General features: G+C 46.4%; 1 long non-coding RNA gene across 1 annotated transcript in view; it reads right to left on the bottom strand.

The window, feature by feature from the left end:
- Positions 1 to 1,262: 1,262 nt before the first annotated feature.
- LOC309533415 overlaps positions 1,263 to 13,323 on the bottom strand; it is a 136,189-nt gene continuing 124,128 nt past the window's right edge. Inside the window, exon 3 of the long non-coding RNA XR_014220228.1 lies at positions 1,263 to 1,317. This is a non-coding gene — a long non-coding RNA (uncharacterized lncRNA). The remainder of the gene's footprint in view (positions 1,318 to 13,323) is intronic.

Genomic DNA, 13,323 nt, shown 5'->3' with positions numbered 1-13,323 from the left:
TATGCCTCCATGCTATGTAATAGCTGTTATCTGGACCTTTTGCATGTAGCCCATCAGCTGGACATCTCTGGAATAGTGGAAAATAAAAGATCACAGCTGAGAGAACATAGATACCTATGGGTCAGAGTGCAGCAACTGTGTACTGTAGATTATATAAAGGGAAGAGAATATTCCTGCAAGACATTGGCAAATTAATGGCGAGTGTGCTTTTAAAGTTGAATGAACTAAATGAACATTTCAACTCCTTAAAGGCATTGTGTGTGCGTGTGTGTGTCTACTTACATGTGTTTTCCTGGCTTTTAGCAGATACCCTTGACTGCCATTTCTATTAGCATTCTGCTTCTGTAGCTATTTACACTAATCTTACCAAGCTTATCAACCAACAAAGTGTCTCTGGTCCAGATGCATTATCCTCTGCCTGAAGGAAGCCCAATGCTTAGCTCTGTCTGTTTTCAGTTTAGCCTGTCTGAACTTTTTGTTATTTATGTGGCTAATCCTGTGAATGCTAAGATTTTCTGGAATGCTCTAGTAGCTGGAGGCAGCGGCTCCTGAGTTCTAATCCCAGGCTCTGCTGCTAACACTGTAAGCTCCTTCCATTGTAACAGTTTGCAGAGGGATAGTTGTTAGTTACAGCAAGGACAACGGGGTCTTGTGGCACCTGGAAAACTAAGAATTTCTTACCGCATAAACTTTTGTGAAGTGGTCTGTTGTCCAGGAGAGCATATACCACAATACATTTGTTAGCGAGATATCCAACAAAGTACTTATGCACAAGAATTTCCACTTGAATAATGGATCTTCTTCTCACTGTGGACCTGGCCCCCACCAACACCCCCAAAAAAATCTACCCTGAAGGGTTGAGGAAAACCCATAACAGATTTAGGAGGGGGCAAGGAGGAAGGAAGTGATGGATGGAAGTGAAAGCTGGACCATAAAGAAGGCTGATCGCCGAAGAATTGATGCTTTTGAATTATGGTGCTGGAGGAGACTCTTGAGAGTCCCATGGAATGCAAGAAGATCAAACCTATCCATTCTTAGGGAAATCAGCCCTGAGTGCTCACTGGAAGGACAGATCCTGAAGCTGAGGCTCCAATACTTTGGCCACCTCATGAGAAGAGAAGACTCCCTGGAAAAGACCCTGATGTTGGGAAAGATGGAGGGCACAAGGAGAAGGGGACGACAGAGGATGAGATGGTTGGACAGTGTTTTCGAAGCTACAAACATGAGTCTGACCAAACTGCGGGAGGCAGTGAAAGACAGGAGTGCCTGGCGTGCTCTGGTCCATGGGGTCACGAAGAGTCGGACACGACTAAACGACTAAACAACAACAAAAGGGGAAAGGAGGAGGCAGGGAAATTCAGTTGCACAGCCAAAGGTCCTTATCCTAGTAGAAGCATTTCATTGGATGCGGCTCACGACCCTTTGTTGTTTAGTCATTTAGTCGTGTCCGACTCTTCGTGACCCCATGGACCAGAGCACGCCAGGCACTCCTGTCTTCCACTGTCTCCTGCAGTTTGGTCAAACTCATGCTGGTAGCTTCAAGAACACTGTCCAACCATCTCGTCCTCTGTCGTCCCCTTCTCCTTGTGCCCTCCATCTTTCCCAACATCAGGGTCTTTTCCAGGGAGTCTTCTCTTCTCATGAGGTGGCCAAAGTATTGGAGCCTCAGCTTCAGGATCTGTCCTTCCAGTGAGCACTCAGGGCTGATTTCCCTAAGAATGGATAGGTTTGATCTTCTTGCATTCCATGGGACTCTCAAGAGTCTCCTCCAGCACCATAATTCATGACCCTTAACTGTTTTTATTATGACATCCTAGATCAAGGGAATCTTTGGTCCCCCAGATGTTGATGAACTACAACTCCCAAAAATTCCCATTGGCCATTGACCATTTACCATGTTATCATAGCTCAAGTACACATTCCAGTCAGACAAAACATAAAAGAAGAACAGTGCCAAGCATCCATGCAGTGTGGTATGATACTTTCCAATAACCAACCTTTCCCAGAACAAATAAGTGCTGGTGTTTCCCCCCCTATTCCTCAAATGGTATTGAGATTAAGTTGACAATGGCTTTTCTTACTGTCTTACAGGTAAAAAGGATAGGAAACATAAGAGGAGAAGTGATATTGTCAAGCTGAGATTGTAGCTAAGTTGGGCAGGAGGCTTGTTCATGTTTTATGAAATCAAGCCAGACAGAAGTACATTTGTCTTTCTTATTTTGACCCTTGGATATCTTTAATTTATTTGTCATTCTTTCCGAGACCAGTTTGTACCAGTTAGTTATCATCATGCTTTCAAGGCCTTCCTAATGTCTAGTGATTGTGTGTCTAGCTCCTCGTACGTTTTCTGCTGTGTAAATCTGAGTTGTTATTTAGGAATACATTCAGTAAGGGTAATTCTGAAGTGACAACCACTGGTTGGTCCATTATATTGCTGAGGGAATATTGATCTCCAAGAAATTTGTACCACAGGACGCTCCCACCAGAAGTGTAGATAGGACAATTGCAAGCTTTCTGAGTGTTAAAATGTTTAAAATTCTAAATTTGTGGGTTTGATCGATAAAAGATGACTGGGCCTATACTTTAGGTATCAATTAAATGAGTTGACTCCCTCAGCTTTCAGAACAGCGCTGTCTTCTACCTAATACTTAAAATGACATACATTTGAAAGGCAACTGAGAACCTTTGTAAAATAGATTTTGTAAGTACAGGAACTAAAGATATGAAGTTCCTAGTAGTGAAGTTGATGATTTACACTAGAAATGTATGAAAACAGATTGCTTTCCCTTTTTTAAAAAAAATTGCTACCTTTTTACACAAAAAGAGGGAACTTACGCTGCAATACATTAAGGTCAAGTTTCACCATTCCCTAGTTATTCTTACATGGAAGCAATAAAATAGGATGAAATCTGCCCACAGGAAGTGTTAAAAAGTAAAGGAATTACAGGAAGCGGACCTGATGCTTTGATTCTAACATCCTTTTCCGTTTCTGCAAAATCCTAAGCATTCTTTCAAATGTCCAAGGTGATGTTTGCCTCCTGTCTGACAAGAGCTGGGACATCCCTTTTCAATTTACACCTCTCCTCTTCTGATCTCCAGGAATGACAACTGTTAAGCACCCGTCTCCAGCTAAGGCCAAACACTACACCCCCCCCCCACACACACACTTTCAATGCCTTTTGCCTGAATATCTGTTTTCCTTTGAGGTGGTTTCAGGTGTTCTTTGTCTCCTCTTGTTCTGCAGACTGGAGTCCCGTGCTGCCTGCACATCAGCTAAAGAGATGTGCTTTAAAACTCTCTGCAACTGGGATGCACACCCCGGTCTCACCCCCATTTTACAACCTTGTGTGTTCAGATAACTCTGCTTTAGTCCCTTGGGGAAATTCAGTAGCGTACCTGTGCAATATCTTTTAATGTTTTGTCACTGCTACATCTCTGCCTCACCCCCCATCTCTGCCTTGTTCTAAGGAAGGGAAAAAAGCCCTTTGTCAAAATGAGGCAGTCTGGGAAACCTGGCCTGTGAGGGCGCTTGCACCACCACTGTTGTTCTGAAGCGACGAGACATTCTCTCTCAAAATTGTATTAAATCACTGTTTGGAAGTTAAGGTCGACTTCTAGGCAATTTTTAAACTTGAGTTTCTAGTCACTCTGGGAAAATGAGAGTGGTGACGTCACTCTTCTGGGCCACTTCTCGAAGGCCTTGCTCTGAGGAAGGAGCCCCTTCTGGTGGTGACAGTGATTTATTCAAGGAAGGAATGTTTCTCAGCCCCCTCAAGGTCTTCAGAATGGTGTGGGCATGCAATAAAAACGAGGGCAATTGTCACCAAGGGAGATGAAAGCCACCCCCCAGTCACCCTCACAAGCTGTTGCCTTTGGTCCTAACGTTTCCCCCTACAATTTTTATTTATTTATTTATTTAAATCACCACATGCCACAGATATCCGTTATACATGATGGGCAAAAGTCCAGTGCAGAGTGTAACCAACTTAACCCGCTGGAGTCCAGTGGAAGCTTCACAGATTCCCCCCCCCCCCATTTATTTGACAGAATATGTGTACTGCTTGATTGTACATAAAAGCACTAAGCAGTTTACAAAAAGGGTGGATCGGGGAAATGGGCCCCAAATACTTCATGCAGGACTCCTGATGGATAGAAGCTTTGCATTTGAGCCATGGGGAAGCCATTAAGATCTCAGTGATCAGCAGGGATGTAAGGAATCCAGCGATCCAGAGAATCTCTGCTGCTCCAGAGAAGCGGACACGGAGCAACGGATCCAAACTACAAATAAGAAGATTCCACCTAAACATTAGGAAGAACTTCCTGACAGTAAGAGCTGTTCGACAGTGGAATTTGCTGCCAAGGAGTGTGATGGAGTCTCCTACTTTGGAGGTCTTTAAGCAGAGGCTTGACAACCATATGTCAGGAGTGCTGTGATGGTGTTTCCTGCTTGGCAGGGGGTTGGACTCGATGGCCCTTGTGGTCTCTTCCAACTCTATGATTCTATGATCCTTAAGTTGTATCCTAGACCCAAGGTGTTAAGGACCTTGTAAATGAATACAAGAACCGTGAATGACGTCTGCTGTCCTTCCTTCCCACAAACACCATTTCTGATTACGGACCTGTATCAAGTCTTTCCCCCATTGTCTGGGTGTAGCAAAATATTCCGTTTGTATTTGGAATGCTTTGTGGCCTGTCGCTTTGCCACTGTTTACCTTTCCTTTCAGGTGTATGTAATGCAACCGCCATGCAGAGCCTAAAAATAAATAAATGTCTAGACGGAAGCATCAAAACCACAGGGACAGGTATTCCCGGCTTTGTGCCGAGAAGGTGACGAGTCAAATTTGCTGGGGGTGGGGTGGGCAGTTATGGGCAGATAACAATGAGAGCGAAGTACCTGGTGTTTTGATTTCTAACGTGAGTGATAAAAGAAGCAGTGGGGTTGTAAGGACACCTGCTCAGACTTTAAATGTCTGATATTAACATATTGATATTAAAAATTCCCCGCTACATTTTAAGGACTACAGTCAGATCCAAAAGAGCTCAGATTCTCCATTTACACCCCCAAAGTGGGGTTATTACATGCTTATCAGAACTGAATATTAGGAGAGCCCTAGTACAAAAAACTTAGGGGATGCGGGTGGCACTGTGGGTTAAACCACAGAGCCTAGGACTTGCTGATCAGAAGGTCAGCGGTTCGAATCCCCGCGAAGGGGTGAGCTCCCGTTGCTCGGTCCCTGCTCCTGCCAACCTAGCAGTTCGAAAGCACGTCAAAGTGCAAGTAGATAAATAGGTACTGCTTTGGCGGGAAGGTAAACAGCGTTTCCATGTGCTGCTCTGGCTCACCAGAAGCGGCTTAGTCATGCTGGCCACATGACCTGGAAGCTGTACGCTGGCTCCCTCGGCCAATAAAGTGAGATGAGCACCGCAACCCCAGAGTCGGCCACGACTGGACCTAATGGTCAGGGGTCCCTTTACCTTTACCTAGTACAAAAAACTAACAAAACAGTTACACCGGGAAAAAGGGTGGGGAAAGACTTTTGCTGCAGACTGGTGGAGTTTTGTAACAGGCCATTCTGTAGCTTCCGTCTTTCATAACTCACAGCTTGTCTAATTGATGCACTTATCTGAACTCACCTTTTACATGAAAAGACTTCTTTACAATGGCATCAATCGTCCTTTTTTCCTTGCTGCCACCTGTAAAAGAAATATACATGCTTTAAATCTATGCTCTTGTCTTCGCTCTCGTCTCTACATCTTTCCCCCCCCCCCTTTACTAACTCAGAAATCTCAATAAATGCATTTTCAGAAAAAGAAAAATCACACATTGGGAACTGAAATCCTACTGCTATCATTTTTCCACTGGCTTTTTTTTTAAGTCTGTTAATACTAAACCAGCTGTCAAATGTCAGGGGCAACTTGTCCCAGGGCTTTTTAAATTGCCTAATAAAAAAAGAAAAAGGAAACGAAAGTGAAAGTGAGTATGCAGAAAACCTTACTCATCCTGCACAATGCACACACATGCACACAGAAGTTGCTGTGCTGAGGGTCATCATACAGCATTATAATTTCATTGGCCTGCTTTAAAAATGGTCAAATCAGCCCAGATATCATATGTGCTAAATCAGCTCTCTAGTAAATATCTTGTGTGTACATGTCCTCTAGGGAACTGTGGCTTACTTTCCTTCCTCTGTTGACACACATTGAATCATGATGGAGCTACGCATACAGAGAAGAATGCACTGAAACCATTTCCAGCAGTGCCTTAGCATCATTTCTAAGGTGGTGTCTTCTCTTTTCCTTACACTTTCTGAAATTAACTTTGAGCCACACAGTGACCTCTAGGCAGGCTTTGCATTAACAGCTACTACTTGCTGTCACTTGCTGCACGTCACACACCAAGGAAGTGTTGCATTGCCGGTTGTGAAAGCTGTGTCGAAAGTCTAGCCCAAAATCCAAGTAATACAAAATGAAGTCATCGACTTGAACCCAATGCAAAGGAACATCACACGTTACTTTTCTGCTTAAAAGATGGTTAAGATTCGCAACTCTGGGTTATTTGTGGGGCATAGGAATTTGTTCTCCCCCCCAAAAAAAAATAGTCCGGCCCCCCACAAGGTCTGAGGAACAGTGGACCGGCCCCCTGCTGAAAAAGTTTGCCGACCCCTGCAGTAGTCCATCAACACTGGAAGTTGAACAGACACAGCACCTCAGCTCTGCTTCCCTTTTGTACTTCGCATGCTGATTGCAGCATCTGGGCTTGATGAGGCAGGTGACCCTCACCTGTTCCAAGCCTGCTTCAGCTGATGAATTGAAAACCCCCTCCCCAGACCTAAAAAGCCCCACCTGGCCAGGTAGTGAGGTGGAATGTGGGCCCTTGCCTGCTTCTGCCTCCTAGAACAGTGTTTCCCAAACTTGGGTCTCCAGCTGTTTTGTTGGACTACAAATCCCATCATCCCTAGCTAGCAAGACCAGTGGTAAGGGATGATGGGGATTGTAGTCCAAAAACAGCTGGAGAACCAAGTTTGGGAAACACTGTCCGAGAGCATATCTCTGGCTGCTCCCTAGGCCTCAGGGCCCCCTCTGGTTTCTGTGTACTGACACTCCCCCATCCCCTGGCTACACCCCTTCCCAGGATCCTGTTCCTTCTCCCCGTTGTCCTGCCAGTTCACGATACCTGCTCAGACTGTGGTTTCATATCTGAGCCACCCCAATATCTGAGCCATTGCTCATTGGGGTTCAGCTTTGCATGATTTCCATTTTCGTTTTGTAGTGTTTCCCGTTCCTCTTTCATGAAACCACAGAAGCGCATGTAGCACTTCCCAAAGGTAGCGCTCAGTCTGACAAACAAACATTACAGAGGTCTTGGGGGGATTCTTGCAATTTGTTTCAATTACCAATGCAAAGTAGGCTACATATGGCACAGTAATGCACCATCTTGTGAAATACCTGACATAAAAGAAACTTTGCGCTGAAAATGTATGGTGCCCAAGTTTTGGGAAGCGTTCTCTTGGCACACTGCCTGCATCTGAAATAGCTCCATGCATATCAAATTGCTTTCCTATTAGATTGGGGAGTACAGAGGAACTCCTGACTGAAACTGTAATGGTGTTTTAATAGAGTCAGTACGGACAGTGGAAATGAGGGTTAACTATGCAACAGACTCTGAGAGCAGAATTCCCTAATCACCAAGCTTGTGGATGATGGCACTGAAGCTCTGTGGCTATAGATACCTGTTTCAGGTTCGGAACGCACACGTAGCTGTGCCTACGTCACAATAGGAATGGACGTTCTTTTTGCTGCTGCATTTCACAATTCCGCAAAACCTAAAGAGAGGAGAAACTCCATGTAACCACATTGCTTAGCAAACAGACCTCTGCTTCCTGGGTCATCAGAGGTGTCTTGCCTCTGGGAATAATAATTCCCAGTGTGTGAGTGCAGAGCAGAAGCTGCAGGATCCTGACCTCTCTGTGCCTTAGAAGTACGTATTGTTCCATTTTTGTATTTTTATTATAGATCTCCTTGTGATTTATGTGGAAATAGTTCAGTTTGGTTGTGTGTTGTTTAATATTTTATTTATTGTTTATCGACTGCTTTTGTTATGTTGTATGTTTTGTTATGTTTTGTTTTGTTCTGTTGCGGTTACGTATTTTTTTCATTTTGTAAGCAGCCTTGAGCATGGTTTGAACTGTGGAAAGGCAGCATACAAATAAATTATGTACTGTACTTTTCCGTGTATAAGACTAGGTTATTTCACTTTAAAATAAGGTTAAAAATCTGGGGGCATCTTATACACGGATAGTGCATATGCCCATTTTCTAAATTTGGGGTCCCCAAAAGTGGGGGGGGGCGTCTTATACATGGGGGCATCTTATACACGGAAAAATGTGGTATATATGTACATACATACCTGCCATACATTGCCGTGCCAGTTAACTCAGTTGGCTAGAGCACGGGTGTCAAACACAAGGCCCGCGGGCCGAATCCGGCCCGCCAGACCTCGTCGTGTGGCCCGTGTAGCCGCCAGCCCAGCCTGCCCGCTTCCCCCTGCGAGGCGGCGCTCTGTGGGCAGGGACGGGGGGCTGGAAGGTGGGCGGTGGAGAAAGCGAAGGCGCTCTCTTCCCGCGCCGTTACTCGACTGGCCTAAGAGAAATTTCTGAGGTGGCGGCGGCGGCCTTCATCCAGGCTCAGGGGCGGGACTTTGCCCTCCCGGCGGCCTGGAGCATCTGGAGCTGGGGCGGCTGCGGGACCCGCCAGGCAGCAGCAGCATCGGCGCTTCTTCTCCTTCTCCTCCTTCGTCTTGCTCGCCGCCGCCGCCGCCGCTGCCGCCGCCGCCGCTCTCATCTTGCTCAAGGCAGGCCTGGAGCCAGGTCAACCCGGGCTTCGAGCCCGAGGAGGAGGCGGGCGAAGCGGCCAGGGCGGCTGGCGGGAGCGCGGCGGCGGGGCCCGTGCTGCAGATGGGCGTGGTGGAGTGGGGCCGAGGAGGGGCGCCTTCGCCCTTGGAGCCCGATGCCCGACGCCCGGGAAGGCCCGCCGAGAACGGGAGGCAGCGGGGGCGCAGGCGGCGCGGTGAAAAGGAGGAAGGTGGAGGGGAAGGCGAAGGCCAGCAGCCTTGCTCTGCCGGAGGCGCCTCGACGCCGACGCTGCATTTCCCTCACGAGGAGACGGGCGAGGAGGTCGCCTCGCAGCCGCAGCCGCCTCCCTGCCTCGCCTGGGCCAAAGGGATGGCGCACCGCTTGCGAGGTGAATCGCCTTTAGCACACCTTTGATTCCCTTGTTGTCTGTTTCGGGGGCCTAATCCAGCCCCTTCGGCAGTTTATGGGGTAAAAGCCTCAAAAAAAACCCTCAACAACTTCAACCCTAAAAAAACCCCTCAACAATTTCAATCCTAAAAAAGGCGCAACAACTTTGGTTGGCCCTCACAGCCCTTCACTTCATCAAATCTGGCCCTCCTTGAAAAAAGCTTGGGCACCACTGGGCTAGAGCATAGTGCTGATAACACCAAGGTCACAGGTTTGATCCCCATATGGATGTATATTCCCGCATTGTAGGGGGTTGGACCAAATGATCCATGGCATCCCTTCCAACTCTATGATTCTATGTACAGTGGTACCTCAGGTTACATACGCTTCAGGTTACAGACTCCGCTAACCCAGAAATAGTACCTCGGGTTAAGAACTTTGCTTCAGGATGAGAACAGAAATTGTGCAGCAGCAGCGCAGCAGCAGCGGGAGGCCCCATAAGCTAAAGTGGTGCTTCAGGTTAAGAACAGTTTCAGGTTAAGAACAGACCTCCGGAAAGAATTAAGTTCTTAACCCGAGGTACCACTGTATGCATGTGTCTGGGCCAGACTGATGATGACATCTGTGGACCAGAGCCCATCTCTGTAACTGCAGTCCACAAAGCTTGTGCTGAAATACATTTGATAGGCACGCCACAACATTCCTTGCTGTCCCAGCCTTGCACAGCCATCCCATCTGGGAACCGTTCTTCATATTGTAATGATAAATTGATAGAAAGCTTTCTCATAATTATCCCAGAGCCTATGTGCTTTTGTTGGAATGGAAATTGTATCGAAATAAACAAAACAAAAGAAGCAATAAAAATGGAGTTTAACACCATGCAGCATCTAGCATAGCGCACTGTAAAGGTAAAAAGGTAAAGGAACCCTGGACAGATAAGTCTAGTCAAAGGTGATTATGGGGTGTGGCGCTCATCTCGCTTTCAGGCTGAGGGAGCTGGAGTTTGTCCACAGACAGCTTTCCGGGTCATGTGGCCAGCATGACGAAACCGCTTCTGGCGCAGCGGGACACCGTGATGGAAACCAGAGAGCACGGAAACGCCATTTACCTTCTTGTTGCAGCAGTACCTATTTATCTACTTGCACTGGTGTGCTTTCGAACTGCTAGGTTGGCAGGAGCTGGAACAGAGGAGCAGGAGCTCACCCCATCACAGGGATTCGAAACACTGACCTTCCAATCGGCAAGCCCAAGAGGCTCAGTGGTTTAGACCACCGCATCATCCACGCATTAAATCACTACAAGCAGAAAAATTATTAAGCACACAATCCTAACCCCATCTCTGCAGGGCTGGTTGGATGTGGCACATTTCAGTTTCAGCCGGTTGGTTCCCAGCTCTGCCAAGCTCTGCAAGCTGTCCCAACAGGATACCTTGTGAATAAATAAGGTAAAGGTAAAGGGACCCCTGACCATTAGGTCCAGTTGTGACCGACTCTGGGGTTGCGGTGCTCATCTCGCTTTATTGGCCAAGAGAGCCAGCATACAGCTTCCGGGTCATGTGGCCAGCATGACTAAGCCACTTCTGGCGAACGCCATTTGCCTTCCTGTCGCAGCGGTACCTATTTATCTACTTGCACTTTGACATGCTTTCGAACTGGTAGGTTGGCAGGAGCAGGGACCAACCAACGGGAGCTCACCCCGATTCAAACCACTGACCTTCTGATTGGCAAGTCCTAGGCTCTGTTGTTTAACCCACAGTGCCACCCGCGTCCCTTTGTGAATAAATATTGCAATATAATTATAAACAAAAAGTCAAGAGATGACCCTAACCTGTAGGGCTATATAGAAAAGACATTATGTGCCATAGGAAAAATCCCTGTTCATTTCATTCATGAGATGCTTAAGCTCTGTGGGTTTTGAATCGTATTGTCCATCCCTTCTTCCTCAACCATTCATTAAACGTATCTGGAAGAAAGCCGCTCTTTTGAGACAGCAGTGTTTTCCTGCGAAGGAAGCTGCTCCTGGAGACGCCATCACGGGTTTCCCATTAGTCATAGCAAGGGGAAACAATAGATTTATTTGGCCTGTCAGATTTAAATTTGCATCTCGACAATGCTCTCATTTCTACCAGTTTGTGTCAGTTTGTCTAGTGGGAGGCAGGACTTGCTGTGCTCTAACCGTGTGCAATATTGGTTTGTGCTCACTGTTCTTGTCTTTCTGCTCATGGTGAAAAGCTCACAGCTGCTTTTCCTGTTGCAGCCAAAATGGGTGGGACATAAGGCCTTTAAACTAGTGGCAGGGGTCTCCTTTTTCCTGCTGAGGGCTATGTTCCCTTGGAAGTAAGCTGTCAGGGGTCATGTGCTTGTGGTGAGGGAGGCCAGAGGAAAAGTGGGAGGAGAACATCTCTTTCATCTCCTTCTTTCCCTTTCTTCCTTTTCACCCAGCAGGCTGCCAGAAGGCAGATAACTTTGCCAAAGGAAAGGCCTGCAGACGGATAGCTTGCAGGGACCTGTATCCTCATCTGCTTTCCTTGCTTGATCCATTTTGGCTTTTCCTGCAAAATCTCCCTCCCCAAACTCATTCCAGGTTCTTATCACTAAGATGAAGTTAGACCAAGGACCACATGCTTTTAAGTCTTGAAGCAGCCACAACCACAGGTACCCAGCACTGGCAAGTGGAAGAAGCTGTGGTTCCTTCTTCCTGCAGCATCAGAGAATTTAAGCTTCAGGCCTTTTCTCTGCGTTGCAAAATTAACTCTGCTAGGCCCTTTTGAGAAGAGTGAGTGAGCAAGCTGTGATGCAGGGTGCAATGCTATGCCACTGTAAGTTTGCCATTTGTCAGGAAAATTCCTGACATGACCTGGGTTTTGGGGTGTAAAAATGCCGGGGAGGGGGGGCAATTTTGCCGAATCGGCAAACTGTCAGGGAAAGTGTGTTCTCTTTCATGGAGAGCACATGTTGTGGTGGGGTCTAGCCAGTCATCCCTCTGTTGCTGGGCGGGTAAGATTAGATGGCCACGTTTGCAACTGAGCTCCTCTATGTTGTTGGGGAGATTTTAATGTTGCTATTCCTGATTGACAGCCTATTAGCTTTATATTCCCTGTGTGCAGCGTTGAGCTTCCTCTTTTCGCTGCGTGCATCGGATCACCCGCCAACCCTCCCCATATTTAGGGTTGTTCGCATTGACCTTGCTAGGCCTGTCATGGGGTCATCTGCCTTTGGGGCAGGGGCCTGGTAGGAATTTTGTCCATTTGGCTGATTGGCTGTTGCTATTTGGTTTTTTGCCTGCTGCACAGCAAATCTATCTTTCTATATTTAAACTCTGGGTGTTGCTGGACTGGGTTTGTTCTCATAAAAAGGTCAACAATTCCCTAAATTAGCTCAACAATTTTGGGTTCTTCCTTAAAAAAAGTTACTTTTTGAAATATGGCAACCCTATGTCACTGTCCAAATTCTGTGACGCAGAATATACACAAAAATATTTTTTGTTGTTGTTGTATTCAGAGTTGTTGATTTATAAAAAATATTTATATATGGCAATTTCTTTAAAGGATTCTTTTAAATGTGATTCAAAAAAGCTGAAAACAGATCACCAGCTTTCTGTTATGGAAAATGTTTCCTTAATTGTCTGCATAATAAACCTGGTGGCAGAGAAAAGTGGTAGAACTTCATCAACTATGAACCCTGAAATTTGGTTTCTTTTGGTGGGTTTTGTAGGGTAAACCTCACATTTTGTAGGGGCCCCCAAACTGGATAAATGATACACACTCAGAAATCCAACATTGTCCGATTCACTCCAAACCTGTGCCAATGTTTTGTTCTTCATACTGTAGAGAATGTTGGATTTCTGGGTGTTAACTAGAACTCCAGTCTGATGTATCAATTACTCAGTTCGGGGGCCCCTACAAAACACAGGGTTCACCCTATGAAACAACTACAAAACCATGCGAGAGGTTTTGATGTGATCCTGAAATTTGGGGTTCGTGGTCCATGAAGCTTCTGTTTGCGCTCTCTTATAAAGTTCCTGTCCCTATCTGACTGTTAAGTGTCAGCCTTTAACTTAAATCCTCCCTCCTCTCCCCTGATTG

This window comes from Podarcis vaucheri, assembly GCF_965113315.1.
Source record: "Podarcis vaucheri genome assembly, chromosome: 5".
Classification (NCBI taxonomy): Eukaryota; Metazoa; Chordata; class Lepidosauria; order Squamata; family Lacertidae; genus Podarcis; species Podarcis vaucheri.
The sequence above is the reverse complement of the archived record's forward strand: the minus strand, read 5'-3'. Positions and strand labels throughout refer to the sequence as shown.